Source organism: Bufo bufo, chromosome 2 (assembly GCF_905171765.1).
Source record: "Bufo bufo chromosome 2, aBufBuf1.1, whole genome shotgun sequence".
NCBI classification, from domain to species: Eukaryota; Metazoa; Chordata; class Amphibia; order Anura; family Bufonidae; genus Bufo; species Bufo bufo.
In genome coordinates, this window is record NC_053390.1 from 559,290,647 (window position 1) to 559,315,049 (window position 24,403).

General features: G+C 43.3%; 1 protein-coding gene across 2 annotated transcripts in view; it reads left to right on the plus strand.

Annotated features, from left to right (window-relative positions):
- Nucleotides 1-12,343: 12,343 nt before the first annotated feature.
- CCSER1 (coiled-coil serine rich protein 1) overlaps nucleotides 12,344-24,403 on the plus strand; it is a 1,167,669-nt gene continuing 1,155,609 nt past the window's right edge. Inside the window, exon 1 of one of the 2 annotated variants that reach the window (XM_040418157.1) lies at nucleotides 12,344-12,620. The gene's annotated coding sequence lies outside the window, so the exon portion shown is untranslated. Of the gene's footprint in view, nucleotides 12,621-12,641; nucleotides 12,746-24,403 lie in introns of those variants that run through there. The other variant, XM_040418158.1, reaches the window with a different exon arrangement.

Below are 24,403 nucleotides of genomic sequence, written 5' to 3' on the forward strand. Positions count from 1 at the left end.
AAAAATGGCCGTGATGTAGGGTGGCATATATTGTCCCTCTTTGCAACTTTCAAAAGTTAGGAGGTATGTGAGAGGGCCTGGCCCACAGTCTCCATTCTATGTCATCCCAAAGGTGTTCAATGGAGTTGAATTGTGCAGGCCAGTCAAGTTCTTCCACATATCACTGCATTTGACCATAGTTAAATATTGCATCCCATATTTAGCTAGTTAGGAAGCAATTCTATTAAACATATTGCTTCTGGGTCCGTGCCACAAAAGATGTTCTATCTGTCGCCACGGATAGAATACCCATTTAAGTGTGGATGCACAAGGCTGGTGCCCGTGTTTTGCGGATCTGCAATTTGGGTATCCGCAAAATGGGCACGATGCAAATCTATAGTATTCTGTTCAAAAAATAGCAGAGGTCAAATAAACTAGACATAATGGTCGTTTTTCTTATATGACTAAGGAAACAACGAAAGTCAGCATGAAATCAATAAGTCGTAAAAATCCTTCTGTTGTAGTTTTTGCTATAAATTATATGCTAAGTTTTACAGCGCTTGTGAGTTTATATGGGTATGCAGATTTCAGTGCCTGGAGCAGCTGCTTTTCTGGATCTTGAAATCAGAATGGTTCCAATACAAGCTACAGTTAGCAAAAAAATAAGATGTCATATGGTCCGCAGTGCACTCCGCAAGAAAATACATTTTTTCATAGGCACCACTTGTGCCATGCGTAAATAAACTCATTATATGATGGATTTACCTGTTCGTCTTTTGTTACCTTTTATTTACACTGTAGCACTATAATTTTGCTCTCATACATTGGTATATTAATAATTATTTTACGATAATGAGGGAAAGACATGTTTAGGGCAGTCAGGGTCCGAGAGGCCCACTAGACTAGGGAGGATTCTCTAGGTGGCCCAAGCTCACATAATAGATCTGCTAGTGTCTGCAGTACCTAACAGTGTTCTTGTATCACCTTTGTCTGCTGCCGTTAAGCTTAAAAACGTACTTTTATTGATATGCAAATGAGCCTCTAGGTGCTATGTGCGCGTCTTTTCAGCACCTAGAGGCTCCGTCTACTCACTATTTCTGCCGCCCATCGCGTCCCTCCAGCTCGCCCCGCTCCTCTTGATTGACAGCCAACCTTGCTCCATCTCGGACGAATTCCCGCACCTGCGTAATCGGCGCAGGTGCAGTGAAGATGCCGGCGCAGGGAGCGGTCCGACAGTCACTGCGCCTGCGCCAAATACAGAAGTGCACGGCACAGGCGCGGGAATTCGTCTGAGATGGAGCAAGGTTGGCTGTCAATCAAGAGGAGCGGGAAGGGCTGGAGGGACGCGATGGGCGGCAGAAATAGTGAGTAGACGGAGCCTCTAGGTGCTGAAAAGACGCACACATAGCACCTAGAGGCTCATTTCCATATCAATAAAAGTACATTTTTAAGCTTAACGGCAGCAGACAAAGGTAATACAAGAGCACTGTTAGGTACTTCAGACACTAGCAGATCGCTAGTGTCAGTCAGCTAAATATGTCAAAATCTGGTGGTAGAAACCCTTTAAAGCTATAGCAGAAGAAACCCTAATTTGGAACTGACTTTGTAGCTATTAACTTGCTAATGCATATATTTTTTTCTTATGATATAAGTCACAGATAATTGGTTGATATTTCATGTGTATGCAATGAATACAAATTATATAATTAAATGAGAAATGTGGACAAGTTCAGCATGGATGGTGGGTGAGCCATGAGAAGCTTTTCCTCTGGTGACCCAAATAACTCCAGTTCAGCACTGGTTATAGTCAGCAATTCCCCTTCCTCCAGTATTAGACCATGCACAACATTCAGAGAATGAATTTGTTAAAAATTGTACAAACACAATCTTAACCACTTCCTAACTGCGCATTGACTATAAACGTCCAACGTCCTTTCAGAGATGGCAGCTGCATGCTAATCGTGCAGCTGCCGAGCAGGATGCCCACTGTCAGTGACACCGGGACACCCCAAAGAGAAGGCAGGGACCGTTCCTGTATGTCCCTGCCTTCTAGACCGCTGTATACACAGTGCTAAACGAAAAAAAAACTGGACATATTTGGTATCGTTGCATCCGTAATTACCGGACCTATAAAAATATCATGTGATCTACCCCATTAAGTAAACGGTGAAAGAAAAAAAAATGACACCAAACTATTTTTTTGGGTAACTTTACCTCCCAAAAAATGAGATAAAAAGCAACCAGAAAGCCAAATATACTCCACAATGGTGCCAATTAGGGATGAGCGAATCAACTTCAGATGAAACATCCAAAGTCGATTTGCATAAAACTTAGTTCTAATACTGTACGGAGCAGGAGCTCCGTATAGTATTAGAATGTATTGGCTCCGATGAGCCGAAGTCATTGCTTTCTAAAAATGCAGAGTTCAGGAAATGGTTTTTTACAGTACAAATTAATTCATGAAGTTATTGCTAGAAGTCTCGCTAGACTTCGCAAAGCAATAACTTTGGCTCATCGGAGCCAATACATTCTAATACTATACGGAGCTCATGCTCCGTACAGTATTAGAACAAAGTTTTATGCAAATCGACTTTGGATTTTTCATCTGAAGTCAATTCGCTCATCCCTAGTGCCAATAAAAACTACAGCTTGTCCCGCACTAAATAAGACCATTCAACAAAAAATAAAAAAAAAGTTATCGCTCGTAAAAACCCTGACAGAAAATTCCATGTTAGAAAATCCAGATGCCGCTCCCTCCATTCTGAGCCCTGGCGTATCCCCAAATAACAGTTTATGACCACAGTTGGGGTGTTACTGTATTCAGAAGAAAGTGGGTAGCAAATTGTGGGGGGATATTCTCCTGTTATCTTTTGTGAAAAAGAAAGTTTGGGCCTAAAGCACCATTTTCTTGTAAAATAAAAAAATTAAATTTTTCATTTTCACACCCAAGTATTAAAAATTCCATGAAACATCTGTGGAGTGAAGTGCTTTCTACACCCATAAAAAATTCCTTGGGTGGGTGGTGTAATTTACAAAATGTGGTCACTTTATGGGGGTTTTGACTGTGGGGGAACCTCAGAGTCTATTCAAATGCAACATGGTGCCCAAAGACCATTCCAGCAAAATCTGCCATCCAAAAACCATATGGTGCTCCTTCCCTTCTGTGCCCTGTGGTATGCCCAAACAGCGGCATACGAACAAATATGGGGTGTTTCTGCAAACTGCAGAATAAGGATAATGAATATTTTAGGCATCACTATCTGTCTTAAAAGTAGAGAGATTCAAATTTAGAAAACAGTTAATGCGGATCCGTCTGACAAATGCATTGAAATACCGTTTCCGTCCCTCCGGATCCGGTATTAATTTTTTTTTTTTTCATTTTTGAAGGTCTGCGCATTCGCAGACCGGAAAGCCAGATCTGTTTTGCCGGAACATTTAATGCCGGATCCGGCACTAATACACTTCAATGTAAATTAATGTTGGATCCGGCATTCCGGAAAGTGTTCAGTATTTTTGGCCGGAGAGAAAACTGCAACATGCTGCGGTATTTTCTCCGTCCAAAAAACGTAAGAGGGAATGAACGGATGCATCCTGATACATCCTCAACGGAATGCTCTCCATTCAGAATGCATTAGGATAAAAATTATCATTTTTGTTTCCGGTATTGAGCTCCTGTGACGGAACTCAATACCGGAAAACAAAAACGCTAGTGTGAAAGTACCCTAAGTTCAAACAATTAAACTGATTGTTGCCCTGATCCATTCTCTGGGTCTCCCCCCATCAGACTTTCCCCTCTCTAATCTATTCTGAATGCAGCAGTCAGGACCATCTATCTGTCTAATCAATAGTCCGATACTTCCCCCCGTGCCAGTTATTGCCCTGTTTGCCGATACAGCATAGGATTAAATTTAAACTTCTCATTCTAACCTATATAGCTCTCCACAGTGCTGCACCCCCTATATCTCAGCCTTAATTTCTGTTTACCACCCTACCCGTGCTCTACACTCTGTAAATGTTTTACCACTAACAGCCACCATAATCTCTTATTCTTGTCTGCAATACTTCTCTTTAGCTGCAGCAGTTCTCTGGAATGCCCTACCCCAAGCAATTAGGTTAAAGGGAATCTGTCACCCCAGTTTTGGACAATGATCTACAGTAACACATGAGTAGTATTGCAGATATGGAGTCCAGATCACAATTTCTTATTTTCCTACTGCCCCCCATTCCACTGTTGTCAGCGTTCAGCGTTGTGTTGAAACACATTGTCAGTCCTCTCTATTATGTTAGAACAGCACAGCAGTCCAAACTGTGTATTGCAGCCCAGCTTTGAGAGCTGACAGCAGGAGAACTGGGGGCAGTAGGAAAATAAAAAATAGTAATTTGGACTCGTAATCTGCAGTTCTACGCATGTTCAAAATCGGTGTGACAGATTCCCTTTAACTCCTAAAATCCAAAGTTTTAGTAGCTGCCTAAGGCCTCATGCACACGGCCATTGTTTTGGTCCGCATCCGAGCCGCAGTTTTGGCGGATCGGATGCAGACCCATTCACTTGAATGGGGCCGCAATAGATGCGGACAGCACTCCGTGTGTTGTCCACATCCGTTGCTCCGTTCCGTGGTCCACAAAAAAAATATGACCTGTCCTATTCTTGTCCGCACTTTTGTGTCACCCCTATCTCCTCATAGATTGTAAGCTCTTGTGAGCAGGGCTCTTATTCCTCTTGTTTTAATTGTTGGAACCATATAAATAATGATTATTATTAGTTTGCTACTCTGTGATGTCTAATTTTGTTTGTACATGTACCCTCTGATACGGAATATGTTGGTGCCATATTAAGATTATTGTTGTTACCACAATCATTTTGGCTAACACAAGCTAAACTACGGTGTCACTTACTCAATATTAACAGCTTGAGACAGTAGTCTGTATTATACCTGCAAAATGGCAATCAACAGTACATCAACATGATTAATATGTTACTAAATAAATACTGACACTTTCCTTATGCTTATAAAATGACTGTGATCATTTATTATGGGTTTAATTAATAAATAATTCATTTCTATTAAATTATTAAGCCTAAAACGAATAATCAGAAGACATAGCTAGCCAATTTTGCTTGAGAACCTCAGTGTCAAATACTCACATCTATGCGCTGTTTATTTTGTGGCCCCTTAAAGGGCTTCTGTCAGCCCACTAAACATTTTTTATTTTTTTTTGGTTACTTATAATCCCTATACTGCGATTTATGCATACATACTGTAATTAATCATTTTCGTTCAGCAGATTCTGTTAAAAACTTACTTTTAAAATATGCAAATTACCTTGCTACCAGCAAGTAGGGCGGCTACTTGCTGGTAGCAGCCGCATCCTCCTATCCTAAAGACGCCCCCTCCGCATGTTGATTGACAGGGCCAGCGGACGGGATCTTTCTCGCTGGCCCTGTTTGCATTCAAAATCTGGCGCCTGCGCCGTACCTGTCTTCAGTCGGCGCAGGCGCACTGAGAGGAGGACGCTTGCTCGGTCGCTCCTTCCTCAATGCGCCTGCACCGGGTGTAGATGTGACGTCATCGGCGCAGGCGCATTGAGGATGGAGCGGCCGAGCGAGCGTCCGCCTCTCAGTGCGCCTGCGCTGACTGAATACCGTTACGGTGCAGGCGCGAGATCTTGATAGCAGACAGGGCCAGCAGAGAAAGATCCCGTCCGCTGGCCCTGTCAATCAACATGCGGAGGGGGCGTCATTATGATAGGAGGATGCGGCTGCTACCAGCAAGTAGCCGCCCTACTTGCTGGTAGCAAGGTAATTTGCATATTTTAAAAGTACGTTTTTAACAGAATCTGCTGAACGAAAATGATTAATTACAGTATGTATGCATAAATCGCAGTATAGGGATTATAAGTAACCAAATAAAATAATAATAATGTTTAGTGGGGTGACAGAAGCCCTTTAAGGGTTGCAAAGCTCTAGATCAAACTGCTTATAAGAACATAGTGGAGCAAAGTTATTAAGGTGGTTGAGGGCAGTAATGGCCAGTTCGCCGTGTTGGCCCGCGAACACATGCGGGCTGCCATCTTAACTCACAAGTCCGGCGAGGCACAGGTAAGTCCTTACTTGTGCCTGTGCGCGAGCCGGTCTGAAACAAATGTGGTCACCGGGAGCAGGCAGTTCCGAGAACAGCCGCCGGGGGCCTTCATAGGGCTGTTCTCGGAACTGCCTGCTCCCGCTGACCGCATTTGTTTCAGACCGGCTCGCGGCACAGGCACAGGTAAGGGCTTACCTGTGCATCGCCGGACTTGTGAGTTAAGATGGCAGCCCGCATGTGTTCACGGGCCAACACGGCGAACTGGCCATCACTAGTTGAGGCTTCCTCTTAAAAGGGGTTCTGTACCTTTTTATTAATGATGATCAGCATCATTAGCATTTGATCGGTGGGGGTCTGACACCTGTAACCCCCTTTGATCAGTTGTTTGAGAAAGCATCAGCGCTCGCAATAGCACCGCAGCCTTTTCGCTGTTTCCTGCAAGTCAGTGACCGTTCATCGGTCACATGGCCTAGATGCAGCTCTGCCCCACTGAAGTCAACGGGGCTGAGCTATGATACCAAGCACAGCCGCTATTAAATGGATGGTACTGTGCTTGGTCAGCACGGAGAAGGCTGTGGCAGTACTGCAAGCGCCAATGCTTTCTCAAAAAGCTCATCGACGGGGGTCCGAGATGTCAGACCCCCACTAGTCGGATGCTGATGACCTATTCAGAGCATAGGTCACCAGTAAAAAAGTCTTAGTAACCCTTTTAACTTCCTTTTTATATTTCAAAAGAAAACTTCATAAGACAATGCCTATTTCTAGGGAACCCTCAGTCTGCCATTGTGCTGGATCTTCTCAAAGAACTGAAACTTTGGAACCTAAGTACCAGAGCGGAGTACCAAAGTACCTACACGTGCTCATCAGAACTATTTACATTTCCATACTGCTAAGAGGCTTAACTAGAACTAGGCATGACAGAACACTACATGGAAAATGAACAGAAATGCTGGTTGTCCTTTACATAGAGTACCGACATAGCGTATTATTTATTTTATGCACTTATATAGCACCACTATATTCCTCAGCGCTTTACAGACATTAGCATCAAGCTGTCCCCAATGGGGCTCACAATCTAAGGTCCCTATCAGTAGGTCTTTAGAGTGTGGGAGGAAACTGGAGTACCCGGAGGAAACCCACGCAAACACAGTGAGAACATACAAACTCCATGCAGATGTTGTCCTTGGTCAGATTCGAACCTAAGACCCCAGCGCGGCAAGGCACCAGTGCTAACCAGAACTCCAAACATCTCCGCGGTGTAGAGACAAGCAGCATATCGGCTTTATCAGAACAAACTAGTTACGCCATTGACGCCATTTTAATGAAAGCTATTTATTGTATTTCTAGGAAGCTAATTATCTCTCCTAGGTGTGATCGGATCCTCAGAGCAGCTTTTAGGAGTCCTTTATTCTTCTGAGGCAACAGCTGCTGTTCTTCACCATTCTGCCTCTCCACATCATAAGACATTTGGATGCTTCCTTAAGAGATTTCCAGCTTCTGCTCCATCCATTCCTTAGAAGGAACTATGTCTTCTTCTCTTTCTACCCCAGACCCTTTTTCTAGGCTAGGGCAGCACCACCAGCTTGGACTGAAATCCAACATTGAGGACACCGGCATGAAAATCCTTTCTCAGCACTTAGATAATTGCTGCTCTTCACGAATTCTTTTACAAGCATTTAACCCTTTCAGTGCTACGACTGTCCAAGTAGAACACCATCCAAGCTTCATACACTGTTGTCAATATAAAGCAGAGTATAAATGGCCGCTTATCATATAAATACCCTTCAACCGGAACACTAATTCCTGATAATACTTTAAACGGGTTGTCTCACTTTCGGCAAATGGCCTCTTGCACTCCAGCGGTTCTAAAACTACAACTCCCAGAATCCTCCTTTCACTTCGGTGGGATTTACAAGAACAGCCAAGAAAGTGTGCATGCTGGGAGTTGTAGTTTCACAGCAGCTGGAGTGCCAAAGGTTGCTGATTCCTGATGTAGAGAAAGTTAATACAAGACTGTCCATATTGTTTCCTTTGCTGTCTGGATTCATCTTTCCATCACATTATGCACTGCTCGTTTCCATGGTTACGACCACCCTACAATTCAGCATTGGTGGTCACCTCATACAGTATGTCTGCACTGCACCCCTGGAAATAGCAGTGTATAATGCAATGGGACAAATGAAATGAACCAGCAACGGAGACAATATGGACAATCCCAATACATTAGTGACTTGTATTAACTTTCTCTACATGATAAATGCCATTTGCTGAAGTGACAACCCCTTTAATAGAATAATATGGACCCTGATGTCGTATTTCATTCAGGGAATTTTGACGTTTGGGCATAATGTATTTAAATAGTAAAAAAATTAAAATAAAATGTTTTACTTACTTGGTCTATAGATGATATTTCTTTTCTATTGGTGACTTACTTGTATAGTTGTATTTGTGGGTCTTGTGGTTCTGATCACATAGGCTACTCCCCTATATATCAGCTCACAGCACTCCGAGGCATCGGTGGATTATGTGCTTCCTGCTTATAGGCCCTGGATTTCTGGGAAAATGCTCTTCTAATCAATAATTCATATTCAAGTGCTTTCCTGTAACCATGTAAATGCCAGATAGTAATTTATAAATGTACACACCATAAAGTATATGCTATCGTGAATACTATCTGGAGATCTATCACTGATCCTGCTAGAAAGGTGGCTGCAGTGTCTCCGGCACGTCAATAGCTGTCTAAGGCCTAATGCACAGGACCGTATGGCTTTTTCAGTGTTTTGCGGTCCGTTTTTTACGGATCCGTTGTTCCGTTTTTTGTTTCTGTTGTGTTTACGTTTCCTTTCTGTTTTTCCGTATGCCACATACAGTATACAGTAATTACATAGAAAAAATTGGGCTGGGCATAACATTTTCAATAGATGGTTCAGCAAAAACGGAACGGATACAGAAAACATACGAATGCATTTCTGTATGTGTTCAGTTTTTTTTGCGGACCCATTGACTTGAATGGAGCCAAGCACCGTGATTTGCGGACAAGAATAGGACATGTTCTATCTTTTCACGGTACGGAAATACTGAAACGGAATGCACACAGAGACACTTCAGTTTTTTTTGCTGAACCATTGAACTGAATGGTTCCGTATATGTACCGCATACTGAACAAAAAAAACGGCCAGTACACTGAACGCAAAATACTGTCGTGTACATGAGCCCTAAGGCTACTTGCACACAGATGCGGCTGTCTTGCAGATTTTCCACCATGGAGATTTCTGTGTATTTTCCGGATTTGAGGCACTTTTGTCGCTGATCTCACCCTTGCATTGAAAAAGGTGAAATCCGCACAAAAGAACTGCACAAACAATTAACATGCCACAGATTTCAAAATCCGCACAGCAGGTTAATATCTGCAAGGAATGAAAAAGCAACGTTTATGTGAGATTTGCTGGTACTGTATTAGGGGATGACCACATCCGATGCTCCGTTCCGTGGCTCCGCAAAAATTATAAGTCCTGTCCTAGTCTTGTCCGTTTTGCGGACAAGAATAGGCATTTCTATAATAGGCCTCCTGTTCCGTTCCGCAAATTGCCGCAAATTGCGCAAGGCACATCGGCGCCATCTGTGTTTTGCGAATCCGCAATTTGCGGACCGCAAAAAAACGGCACAGTCGTGTGAACGAGCCCTTAGGGTCCATTCACAAGTCCGCAATTCTGTTCCGCATTTTGCGGAACGAAATTGCGGACCCATTCATTTCTATGGGGCCGCATGATGTGCTGCCCGGATCCGGAAATGCGGACCTGCACTTCCGAGTCCGCCTTTGTCATTTCCGAAAAAAATAGAACATGTCCTATTAGGCATATTCTATTATAGTGCCAGCGATGTGCGGTCCGCAAAATGCGGAACGCACATTGCCGGTGTCCGTGTTTTGCGGATTTGTGGATCCGCAAAACACACACGGATGTGTGAATAGACCCTTACGCTGTGTTTTTTTCCGCATAAGAATCCGCCTTAAGGCTACATGCACACGACCGCATGTGTTTTGCGGTCTGCAAATTGCGGATCCGCAAAAAAAACGGATGACGTTCCGTATGGCATCCGTTTTTTTTTGCGGATGCATTGTAATAATACCTATCCTTGTCCGCAAACTAGAAAAAAATAGGACATGCACTATTTTTTTTTGCGGGGCAACGGAACGGACATACTGATGCGGACAGCACACGGTGTGCTGTCCATGTTTTTTGTGGACCCATTGAAATGAATGGGTCCGCATCCTATCCGCAAAAAAAACAGAACGGACACGGAAACAAACAACGTTCGAGTGCACGTAGCCTAAGGCACCTGCACACAGTGCAGACTTGTATGCAAAAAATCTGCAACAAAACCGCACAAAAAACGGACATAAATCTGCACTATTTAACGTCGTGCTGCTTATGTTAACCATCTCATTGAAGTCTGTAACCACTCTACAGGTGCGGAATCGCACAAACCATTGACATGCTGCTGATTTTAAAATATGCACAACAGGTCAATTTCCGCATAGAAGAAAAAAACAAAGGGGTCATTCATTATACTGAAATATACCTATATTAGGCGCATTTAAGGCACAGATGGCTATCTGCGACTTTTCCCCGCTCACGCCAGGTCTAAAATGGGTCTCATCTATTATTTTCTACACCTGTTTTAGGCCTAGAAAATGGTTATGGCCGGCGTCTCTTCATAACTTCTACGGATCCTCCGCCAGCTATGGGGTTTATTAATACCGACGTCTAAACCGCCGGCCTTAATAAATGTGCCCCAAAGTGTATTACGTCCTTAAGGAAAAACTACACATAATCCACCACATGTGCAGGTGACCTAAAGGCACCTACACACATTGCGGAACACGTGCAGGTTTTTCATGTGAATTCCCGTGCGGTAAAACCCCAGCGTAATACAGTACCAGCATACTGTATAAGATTACGCAAATCTCGTCTTCACTTTGCGGATTTTTTTGCCATATGGAAATTCCCCTGCGTTGCGGATTTCCAAATCTGCAGCATGTCAATTATGTTTGCTGTTTTTGCTGCGGATTTGACTATTTTACAATGAAGAGTGAGCTCTATGGCAAAGCCGTATCTAATCCGCACCAAAAAAACGCTATTAGAAATTGCGGATTTTGGTGCGGATATGGTGCAAAAACTTCATGCGGACCTTACTGTATATATGTTCAACCGCACTCGTCTGCAGGTAGTCTTAGGCTACTTTCACACTGGCGTTTTTGAGATCCGTTTCAGGGCTCTCACAGGCGGCCCAAAACGGATCAGTTCAGCCCCAATGCATTCTGAATGGATAAGGATCCGCTCAGAATGCATCAGTTTGGCTGCGTTTGGTCTCCGTTATGTTTTTTAGACTGTCACTAAAACGCAGCTTGCAGCGTTTTGGTGACTGTCTGACGATGCAGAGCCAAACGGATCTGTCCTGACTTACAATGTAAGTCAATGGGGACGGATCCGTTTTTCACTGACACAATACGGTGCAATTAAAAACGGATCCGTCCCCCATTGACTTTCAATGTAAGTCAAGACGGATCCGTTTTGACTTAGACTTTTTTTTTTTTTATGAATAATGCAAACGGATCCGTTATTAACGGATACAAGCGTTTGCATTATTCGTGCGGATCAGCACAAAACGCGGGTGTGAAAGTAGCCTTAGGGCTAAGATTTGTAGGCAGAAAATCCACAAAAAATCCGCCCAGTAACTGCACAAAAATCCCACATAAATCCAAGCTATTTATTGTGGTGCGTTTTTTTTTTTTTGCGTGCACATTTCGATGCCGATCTCTGCGTTTTTTTTGCACATTTCGATGCCGATCTCTGCTTCTGATAACAACCCCGTAGAACTCTATGGGCCAAACCGCTCTCTAGAAGGTGCACAAACCATTCCCAAAACCTGCACAACAGGTCAAGTTCTGCACGGAATTAAAAAAAAGCTAAGCGTACATGGGATTTCTCTCATCCCATTCGCTTTGCTGGCACTGTATTACGCTGCGTTTTTTTCTCCCGCATGACAATCCGCGTAGAAAAGCTGCATGCATTCCGCATGGTGTGCAGGTAGCCTACGGTGGTTGACCAGAAGCATGCGAGTATTTTCCATGATCCCAGCTGCATTCCTCTCAGTGTCCGTTCAATAAAGCTGTGAGGGAAGAAGGCTGGACGCCAATCCAACGTAAGAGCTAAGGGAGGAGAGAGGAGACGAGAGGTTGAGCTGCTTTTCTCATGATGTGGCAGTGCTGGATCCACACTGACTTGTTCCTAATCTGAGTGACTGAGCCCTCCCTTCTGCTCCTCCCCCTCCTCTCTTCTTCTTCCCCTTCACAATCAGCTGCCTGAGAGGCTACCAATCCATCCACTTCACAACTATTCTGTCTTACCAGGCTGGGAGGACTTGGCATGGAGTGCCCTGGCATGAGGATTCTTACTATGATCAACTAGAAGTGGCAAGGACCCGGGAAGCGCTTTCCAGCACATCAGCAGAAAGAGCATTTAAAGGAGAAGGAAGCGAGCTGACACCCACAGAAAGGTAGCTTGTCACCGCCAATGCAGATGTTGCCCTAACCTCGTCTCCCCTTCCCTCAGCGTTTGACTTGTCGGAACAGATGCAGAGTTCTCGCCGTGCAGACAGATGACCCCTCATTCTCCGTTCAGGTGTGCTTCAGCTGCATGCTCCAGGCCTGCGTGCTACACAGGGGATTAGGTGGCAGGTGCCTGCGTGGGGTGACGCAGGGTCACCAGTGATGTGGAGGATGATGATCATCAGGCAGGTGGATGGCACCGGAGCGGTTGTCATTGGCATGATCTGCAGTGCCAGTAACCTGATCCTCCTGTGCTGTCATGTGCGGCGTGATCATGTTTGTGTCTGTACTGCAGCATGTGAGCTGGCTGCAGAGATCCCGGATTAAAAAAAAAAAAAATTACGCAGTCCTTTCAAACAAGGCATTGACCACGAGACGTGCTTTCTCCGAGTAAATACTGCTCGCTTCCCCATTTGATGGGCTCAAGCACACTTTGGCAATCAGGGAATTATACTGAACAAATTGCTTTGTTCTGCTTGTTTAAGCCTTGTGTGGGATCTGACGAGAAAGTAAGTCACACACTGGAGCTGTCAGCCACATCCTTAGGGTCTGTGCTACAGTAATTGTGCGCCAGACTTCTATAGACTTACACAAATCATCAGAGGCGACAACTAGGACGCCTATACAAGTCTTACTAGTTCTGCACAGCACATAGGATGCAGCCACGACTTCTATATTTAACAGCGCTCACTCCTACACTTACTCACTGATGATCCATCCCAATGTGCACTCCCAATGACTAAATGCCATCATGGTAGCTAGGTCTATCCCATTAGAAATGCAGACGCTGTTTGGCACCATTTAGCCCTATACATATTTAAAGACCTTCTGCAAACTTTTACATGTGCGCGCCCTTCCCTGTAAGGGTCTGGAGCAGGAGCTCAGGGTTAGCTTTCCATTCATGACTTGTTATTTACCATATATTGTGTTTATTTGTATTTGTTTATTTATGTCATTATTTGTTTATTTATTTATGTCATTGTTTATTTATTTATTTATTTATTTGCTTCATTGGAATAGAAAAGGTGTTCATGTGGGATTCATATTGTCTCAAAATACCAGAATACATTGACCAGGGACCAGATTGTCTTTCTGGAAATATTTCAAAAGCTTTGTCAGGACAGGGAAGTCTTGAAATGTTTTGATGTATACGCTTCCTATTGTGATGATGTCTGGAGTTATGAAGCGATAAGATGCATGTACCCGCTGGCATTGTCTGAGATGGAGGACTATTGCTCCCCTACTTGTTATTTGGTAGAAATGTTTTGATGTATACGCTTCCTATTGTGATGATGTCTGGAGTTATAAAGCGACTTAAGTTACATGTACCCGCTGGCATTGTCTGAGATGGAGGACTATTGCTCCCCTACTTGTGATTTGGTAGAAGAACACAGAGAAGTATTGTGGATTAGGAACTGGAGTAAAGAAGTATACTATTGATTTATATCTATATGATATATGGGATTATAACTCCCCATGGTAATGAATATTAGTAGTCACAGATAGGATATAGGTCGGAGAACTCCACAGTGACTTCTAATATTCTTAATTATTCCTTATAGTACAACCTGCAACTTTCTTTTAGAATTGTAAGGGTGAACTAACTTTCCACCATTGATTGGAGTGAGGCACCCTCATCCTTTTCATAAAAAAACATCAGCAGCTGAGACACAGTTCTGTATGATACAAATATAGCTGATGAAGAACCTCTTCTTAAAGGGGTTATTCCATGATCAATGTAAAAAAAAAATCTGACATCATCTAGTACATGACAACTTCTTCCTAACCAGGCTAGAACCAGCCCTGTACCTCACCTGGTTTCAGCTATCTCCCTATTGGTTGCTCATATTGCTCTGCTAGATGTCAAACTGGCAGCTTAGGGGGCGTGTCCTGTCTGCTGCAAAGGAAGGAAGACAGCATGTATGTCCTCATCAGTGAGGTACACAAGGAAACAGCAGGTGGCGCTACAGATAGATTTCATTGTTTTTAATTCCATGCAGTTACAACAGTATTGAGATCCAAGTGCTGGTTTGTAAACTGTAGAATATTGTTTCATGGGACAACCCTTTCAATAAAGAGGGAGCGCCGTGGACAGTATAAGTCAATCAGTGCTTGGCACCGACAAAAGGAACTTCCTGCAAAACTAATCTGTGACAAATGACTTTTAGGTGATATGTATGATGTATCTGCCTTGTCTTTTTCTGGTTTCTATACAATAACTTTCCACTTGATTTATGTGATATCATCCATGGTTATCTACTTTTAACTCTGCGGAGGAGACTAGGTTGTATGGCACACAGATGTAGTAAAAAGTATACGCAGAGATTTTCTTCAATACTCAGATGACGTTTTTGATGTGTTTATCCTGACGCACAGGGAACCTGTCATGTGGATATTTGATTATAATCTAACTAATAATATACAATCATTAACTACTAAAAAGTACCTTAGATGTATTCACTTACTGGTGTGACAGATGGTTACCTCATAATATACACACAAAGATGCCGCATGCTAATGAGCTGATTTGAGTCCAGCGTGATGTCATTGAGTCCAGCGTATATTTAATTCAGAGCTATAGCCACTCCCCTGCCCACCTGCTGCTGATTCCTATGGAAACAAACTGTCACGTGTAGATGTCTGATTTGTGCTTCATTTATGCAGTACCTGTCTGTAAAAATTCCTTTGTGTTGCCGGGTATCCTCTGGTTATCCTCTTTGTCGTGGAGCTCCCTACTGCATATAAGCAATTTGCTCTTATAGAAGAGAGATTGAGGAAATAAACCAGATTGTCAATGGCAGCAGTGGGGTTAAAAGTTCAATGTGAACTGTCCAATCAACAATGGTGTCACTGACAGCTATCAGTCCTGATTCCACCAGAAACATGCACTTTTTATGGATCTTATGTAGGTACATGTAATGTTTGCACATACTGTATCATCCAGCATGATCAGCCACACAGAACACAACGCCTGATACACTATTTACTGTCTTCCTTCTTTGAAGTATAAATTGAGCCCCCTTTTTCATTGCCGCCCTATACAATTGCCTACACCAGCTACTCCTCATCTTGGCCCTGCCATACTAACCTTCCTTTGTGAAATCAGGACTGTAATCTGATTCTATCCAATGCCTTTGGACAATTGCTTGAAAAGAAAGCTGTTCAGTCATCCATTATTATCGTAGAGACTAAAAGGTCAATGTAATTGCCCCTGCTAAGGCTCTGGTTTGCATACAGTATATAAGTTGGTTAGGTTCAGTCCCTACTAAGTGTTTAGTTTTAAGGTCGGGTGTTTTAAAAAAAAAAAAAATGAATGGACCGCTTTGCAGGAATGGGGCATGCCATTTGTCAGGTGGGGCGTAAGGCATGTCGCCAGCCAGTGACCCAGCAAATGGGAATGAGGCGCACCCTATATGGGTCTGTTGTATCATCTAGCCGACTTTTTAAAAGGCAAGGATACCCGATCCCTCTCCAGAACGAACCCTAAAGAACACTAGGAGTCAAGAAAAAGGGATAAAACAAGCAGCACTCGGGGTAAAGTTAATAGGGGACATTTATCAAAGCTGGTGTAAAGGAAAGCTGGCATAGTTGTCCATAACAACCAATCAGATTCCACCTTTCATTTTTCAGAGCTACTTTAGAAAATGAAAGATGGAATCTGATTGGTTGCTATCGGCAACTAAGCCAGTTACACCAGTTTTGATAAATCTCCCTCAGTCTGTGTTATTTGAGCTTTATGAATAAGTTCATTTATTTTATAATTTAAAAGGTGAAATGGGTAAACTACAGGATCCTGCTGTTTGGACTTACATTGCTCATTGATTCCCCTCAGCTACTAGTTGACATGTGGGTATTTTTAGGCTCCATTCACACGTCCGCAAATGGGTCCGCATCTGTTCCGCAATTTTGCGGAATGGGTGCGGACCCATTCATTTTCTATGGGGACGGAATGGATGCGGACAGCACACAGTGTGCTGTCAGCATCCGCATTTGCGGAGCGCGGCCCCAATCTTCAGCTCCGCAAAAGATAGAACATGTCCTATTCTTGTCCGCAGCTTGCGGACAAGAATAGGCATTTCTATAGGGGTGCCGCAACACACCACGGACGTGTGAATGGAGCCTTAATATTATATTACAGCTTTAGTGTACTGGCATTGCATATAACAGGCCTGCAATTGCTGACTGTCCACTTTTGGTGCTTACACTGACTTTATTAGGGACATGCCACTTTGTTGGGTAATAGATACCATTTAGACCTCTTTCACACGACCGTATGGCTTTTTCAGTGTTTTGTGGTCCGTTTTTCTCGGATCTGTTGTTCTGTTTTTTGTTTCCGTTGTGTTTCCGTTTCCGTTCCGTTTTTCCGTATGGCATATACAGTATACAGTAATTACATAGGAAAAATTGGGCTGGGCATAACATTTTCAATAGATTGTTCCGCAAAAACGGAACGGATACGGAAGACATACGGATGCATTTCGGACCCATTGACTTGAATGGAGCCACGGAACGTGATTTGCGGGCAATAATAGGACATGTTCTATCTTTCAAAGGAAATGGAAATACCAAAAAACGGAATGCAGACTGAGTAGATTCAATTTTTTGGGCGGAAACATTGAAATAATTGGTTCCGTATATGGACCGTATACGGAACGCACAAAACGGCCCGTAAGCGGAAAAAAAAAAAAAACGGTTGTGCGAAAGAGGCTATAATGATTTTGCCTCAAGATTACTTTCAGACATCACTAAATCAGCACTCTACTGAGAGAAATTGTAAATGTATGTGTAGAAGTTTGCATATGTCAGTGGTGTGTTATTACAGGTGAGAATAGTACTCAATAGCCACAGGGAGTGATTCATATCATTGCAATGTAGAGAATGACATTGAAAACTGGCTTCTTCAGTCAGTCCTGTCAGCCAGTTATGCAAGTTTATGCTCACATATCACTGAGTCTGTAAATCTTCAACCAGAAGTGCTCCAGAGAGGAATTCCTCGTAAAGAGGTGCATACGAAAGGTGTGACGGGGTATGTGACTTCAGGAAACGCCTCGCTCCTCATGTTTACATGGAATTTAAAGCCACTTAAAGGGAACCTGTCATGTGGATATTTGATTATAATCTAACTAATTATATACAATCATTAACCACATCCGGACCGCCTAACGCAGATTCGCGTTCCGGAGGTGGCAGCCCTGCGCAGAGTCACGCATATATGCGTCATCTCGCGCGAGCCGAGACTTCCTGTGAACGCGCGCACACAGGCGCGCGCGCTCACAGGAACGGAAGGTAAGAGAGTTGATCTCCAGCCTGCCAGCGGCGATCGTTCGCTGGCAGGCTGGAGATGTGTTTTTTTTAACCCCTATATATTAACCCCTATATATTAGATGCTGTTTTGATAGCAGCGTCTAATATACCTGCTACCTGGTCCTCTGGTGGTCCCCTTTGTTTGGATCGACCACCAGAGGACACAGGTAGCTCAGTAAAGTACCACCAAGCACCACTACACTACACCCCCCCCGGTCACTTATTAACCCCTTATTAGCCCCTGATCACCCCTGATCACCCCATATAGACTCCCTGATCACCCCCCTGTCATTGATTACCCCCCTGTCATTGATCAACCCCCTGTAAAGCTCCATTCAGATGTCCGCATGATTTTTACGGATCCACTGATACATGGATCGGATCCGCAAAACGCATACGGACGTCTGAATGAAGCCTTACAGGGGCGTGATCAATGACTGTGGTTATCACCCCATATAGACTCCCTGATCACCCCCCTTTCATTGATTACACCCCTGTCATTGATCAACCCCCTGTAAAGCTCCATTCAGATGTCCGCATGATTTTTACGGATCCACTGATAGATGGATCGGATCCGCAAAACGCATACGGACGTCTGAATGAAGCCTTACAGGGGCGTGATCAATGACTGTGGTGATCACCCCATATAGACTCCCTGATCACCCCCCTGTCATTGATTACACCCCTGTCATTGATCAACCCCCTGTAAAGCTCCATTCAGATGTCCGCATGATTTTTACGGATCCACTGATAGATGGATCGGATCCGCAAAACACATACGGATGTCTGAATGAAGCCTTACAGGGGCGTGATCAATGACTGTGGTGATCACCCCATATAGACTCCCTGATCACCCCCCTGTCATTGATTACACCCCTGTCATTGATCAACCCCCTGTAAAGCTCCATTCAGATGTCCGCATGATTTTTACGGATCCACTGATAGATGGATCGGATCCGCAAAACGCATACGGACTTCTGAATGAAGCCTTACAGGGGCGTGATCAATGACTGTGGTTATCACCCCATATAGACTCCCTGATCACCCCCCTGTCATTGATTACCCCCCTGTAAAGCTCCATTCAGATGTCCGCATGATTTTTACGGATCCACTGATAGATGGATCGGATCCGCAAAACGCATACGGACTTCTGAATGAAGCCTTACAGGGGCGTGATCAATGACTGTGGTTATCACCCCATATAGACTCCCTGATCACCCCCCTGTCATTGATTACCCCCCTGTAAAGCTCCATTCAGATGTCCGCATGATTTTTACGGATCCACTGATAGATGGATCGGATCCGCAAAACGCATACGGACTTCTGAATGAAGCCTTACAGGGGCGTGATCAATGACTGTGGTTATCACCCCATATAGACTCCCTGATCACCCCCCTGTCATTGATTACCCCCCTGTAAAGCTCCATTCAGATGTCCGCATGATTTTTACGGATCCACTGATAGATGGATCGGATCCGCAAAACGCATACGGAAGTCTGAATGAAGCCTTACAGGGGCGTGATCAATGACTGTGGTTATCACCCCATATAGACTCCCTGATCACCCCCCTGTCATTGATTACACCCCTGTCATTGATCAACCCCCTGTAAAGCTCCATTCAGATGTCCGCATGATTTTTACGGATCCACTGATAGATGGATCGGATCCGCAAAACACATACAGGCGTCTCCCTGGAGCCTTCCAGGGGGGGTGATCACCCCATTCAGACTCCCTGATCACCCCCCTGTCATTGATCACCCCCCCCCTGTCATGCTGCATTCAGATGTCCGTATGATTTTTACGGATCCACGGATACATGGATCGGATCCGCAAAACACATACGGACATCTGAATGGAGCCTTACAGGGGCGTGATCAATGACTGTGGTTATCACCCCATATAGACTCCCTGATCACCCCCCTGTCATTGATTACACCCCTGTCATTGATCAACCCCCTGTAAAGCTCCATTCAGATGTCCGCATGATTTTTACGGATCCACTGATAGATGGATCGGATCCGCAAAACACATACAGGCGTCTCCCTGGAGCCTTCCAGGGGGGGTGATCACCCCATTCAGACTCCCTGATCACCCCCCTGTCATTGATCACCCCCCCCCTGTCATGCTGCATTCAGATGTCCGTATGATTTTTACGGATCCACGGATACATGGATCGGATCCGCAAAACACATACGGACATCTGAATGGAGCCTTACAGGGGGGTGATCAATGACAGGGGGGTGATCACCCCATATAGACTCTCTGATCACCCCCCTGTCATTGATCACCCCCCTGTCATTGATCACCCTCTGTAAGGCTCCATTCAGACATTTTTTTGGCCCAAGTTAGCTGAATTATTTTTTTTTTTTCTTACAAAGTCTCATATTCCACTAACTTGTGTCAAAAAATAAAATCTCACATGAACTCACCATACCCCTCACGGAATCCAAATGCGTAAAATTTTTTAGACATTTATATTCCAGACTTCTTCTCACGCTTTAGGGCCCCTAGAATGCCAGGGCAGTATAAATACCCCACATGTGACCCCATTTCGGAAAGAAGACACCCCCAGGTATTCCGTGAGGGGCATATTGAGTCCATGAAAGATTTAAATTTTTGTCCCAAGTAAGCGGAACTGGAGACTTTGTGAGAAAAAAATAAAAAATATCAATTTCCGCTAACTTGTGCCAAAAAAAAAAAATTTCTATGAACTCGCCATGCCCCTCATTGAATACCTTGGGGTGTCTTCTTTCCAAATTGGGGTCACATGTGGGGTATTTATACTGCCCTGGCATTCTAGGGGCCCCAAAGCGTGAGAAGAAGTCTGGTATCCAAATGTCTAAAAATGCCCTCCTAAATGGAATTTGGGCACCTTTGCGCATCTAGGCTGCAAAAAAGTGTCACACATCTGGTATCGCCGTATTCAGGAGAAGTTGGGGAATGTGTTTTGGGGTGTCATTTTACATATACCCATGCTGGGTGAGAGAAATATCTTGGTCAAATGCCAACTTTGTATAAAAAAATGGGAAAAGTTGTCTTTTGCCAAGATATTTCTCTCACCCAGCATGGGTATATGTAAAATGACACCCCAAAACACATTCCCCAACTTCTCCTGAATACGGCGATACCACATGTGTGACACTTTTTTGCAGCCTAGGTGGGCAAAGGGGCCCATATTCCAAAGAGCACCTTTAGGATTTCACAGGTCATTTACCTACTTACCACACATTAGGGCGCCTGGAAAATGCCAGGGCAGTATAACTACCCCACAAGTGACCCCATTTTGGAAAGAAGACACCCCAAGGTATTCCGTGAGGGGCATGGCGAGTTCCTAGAATTTTTTATTTTTTGTCACAAGTTAGAGGAAAATTATGATTTTTTTTTTTTGATTTTTTTTTCATACAAAGTCTCATATTCCACTAACTTGTGACAAAAAATAAAAACTTCCATGAACTCACTATGCCCATCAGCGAATACCTTGGGGTCTCTTCTTTCCAAAATGGGGTCACTTGTGGGGTAGTTATACTGCCCTGGCATTCTAGGGGCCCAAATGTGTCGTAAGGAGTTTGAAATCAAATTCTGTAAAAAATGACCAGTGAAATCCGAAAGGTGCTCTTTGGAATATGGGCCCCTTTGCCCACCTAGGCTGCAAAAAAGTGTCACACATCTGGTATCGCCGTACTCAGGAGAAGTTGGGGAATGTGTTTTGGGGTGTCATTTTACATATACCCATGCTGGGTGAGAGAAATATCTTGGCAAAAGACAACTTTTCCCATTTTTTTATACAAAGTTGGCATTTGACCAAGATATTTATCTCACCCAGCATGGGTATATGTAAAATGACACCCCAAAACACATTCCCCAACTTCTACTGAATACGGAGATACCAGATGTGTGACACTTTTTTGCAGCCTAGGTGGGCAAAGGGGCCCATATTCCAAAGAGCACCTTTCGGATTTCACAGGTTATTTTTTACAGAATTTGATTTCAAACTCCTTACCACACATTTGGGCCCCTAGAATGCCAGGGCAGTATAACTACCCCACAAGTGACCCCATTTTGGAAAGAAGAGACCCCAAGGTATTTCGTGATGGGCATAGTGAGTTCATAGAACTTTTTATTTTTTGTCACAAGTTAGTGGAATATGAGACTTTGTAAGAAAAAAAAAAAAAATAATAATCATCATTTTCCGCTAACTTGTGACAAAAAATAAAAAGTTCTATGAACTCACTATGCCCATCAGCGAATACCTTAGGGTGTGTACTTTCCGAAATGGGGTCATTTGTGGGGTGATTGTACTGTCTGGGCATTGTAGGACCTCAGGAAACATGACAGGTGCTCAGAAAGTCAGAGCTGCTTCAAAAAGCGGAAATTCACATTTTTGTACCATAGTTTGTAAACGCTATAACTTTTACCCAAACCATTTTTTTTTTTACCCAAACATTTTTTTTTTTATCAAAGACATGTAGAACAATAAATTTAGAGCAAAATTTCTATATGGATCTCGTTTTTTTTTGCAAAATTTGACAACTGAAAGTGAAAAATGTCATTTTTTTGCAAAAAAATCGTTAAATTTCGATTAATAACAAAAAAAGTAAAAATGTCAGCAGCAATGAAATACCACCAAATGAAAGCTCTATTAGTGAGAAGAAAAGGAGGTAAAATTCATTTGGGTGGTAAGTTGCATGACCGAGCAATAAACGGTGAAAGTAGTGTAGGTCAGAAGTGTAAAAAGTGGCCTGGTCTTTCAGGGTGTTTAAGCACTGGGGGCTGAGGTGGTTAACTACTAAAAAGTACCTTAGATGTATTCACTTACTGGTGCGACAGATGGTTACCTCATAATATACACACAAAGTTGCCGCATGCCGCATGCTAATGAGCTGATTTGAGTCCAGCGTGATGTCATTGAGTCCAGCGTATATTTAATTCAGAGCTATAGCCACTCCCCTGCCCACCTGCTGCTGGTTCATATGGAAAATAACTGTCAATCTGCAGCCTGTAGGCGGAGAGAGTCAGGAGCTCATGAATATTCATGACTCATCATTATCAGCTGGAGCTTTTCAATACAAGATGTTGGCAGATTGACTGGGTCAATTAAAGAAAGTGACCCAGCATTGTGCTAAGAGAATCAGTCACTTATTTATGTTGCCCTTAGTTAGGACACCATAAAACTGGTGACAGGTTCCCTTTAAGTACTTTCAATGAGAAGTAGCTGCAATGTATGTAGATACAAGAAGCTTTGATCCCCTCTACCTTTGAACAGTAAGCTGGTAGATCCCTCTCAACTAGGGGAACAAGTGTGCAATAAGATGTATGTTGAATGGTGTGTCCCTCACAGCCAGTTATTCAGGAGGAGCATACTATTTAAATTTCAGCACAAATCTATAGCAGAACCCACAAAAATGGGGCATCCGAGGTCTTACAATGAAGCACAGGCTATATCCTAATTAAGGTCCTCTTGTCTGATTACTGGTCAGTGGTCAACCTACAGGAGTTTGGGGTCCACAAGATATTAGTAATAGTTAGGGTTGCTACATCTACATGGAGTTTATATGTTTCTCCCACAGACATACTGATAGGTGGGTGGGTATAGATATATAGATTTTGAATAGTAAAATTTTTTGTATATGGCTATAGAATATGTTGGCTGTATATAAGCAATGGGAAATACATTGTAAATAAGTTTCACCCAATGATCACTTACTTTAATATTAATGCATTTTAGTTATGTGGCAATTTGTAATCTTATATGACAGAGCTAATAATTTAGGCCTGTTCAATCAGCCTAGACCCTCCTAAAATTACCATGGTTTGGGGAAGCTCCATGCATCTAATAGTCAAAATGTGGATCCTTTTCTATATGTTCTTGTGTAGGTGTTCATGTCACTGAATAGACTGCGTTAACATAAGGATACAATGTTATGGGCGATAAATGGTGGTAAATGGAAACATGACATGGAGATGTTCCTTACACCTTCACAACTCCTTCAAGCCCTCAGACCCTTCCTCATATGGTCTGTTACAGTTTACGCATTCACTGCCGTGATATCTATGAGGTTAGTGTTGATCTAAGTCAATCTTGTTAAGTGTTGCTATGGTAACATTACTCAATGTGACAGCACATATACTGGGCATATACAGCCTTCTGTTTGTTTCTTTTATATGTTGACCTATCTTGTGAACCTTGTAAATAAAGGTTGGACCTGCAGGTCAGTACATGAGTGGAATGCTTGTTGTCTCATCTCCATGTGTCCCTAATATCGAGGGATATTCTATGACTTCGGTATTATTATTTTTTCTGTGTACTGACTGCAGTCAACATTATTTTAGGTTCTATATATTCACATTGGCATGTCCTTTTCCAAAGGGTTATGTACCGTGTTTTTCGGAGTGTAGGTCATAACTTGGATAAAGAGGAACAAAATAA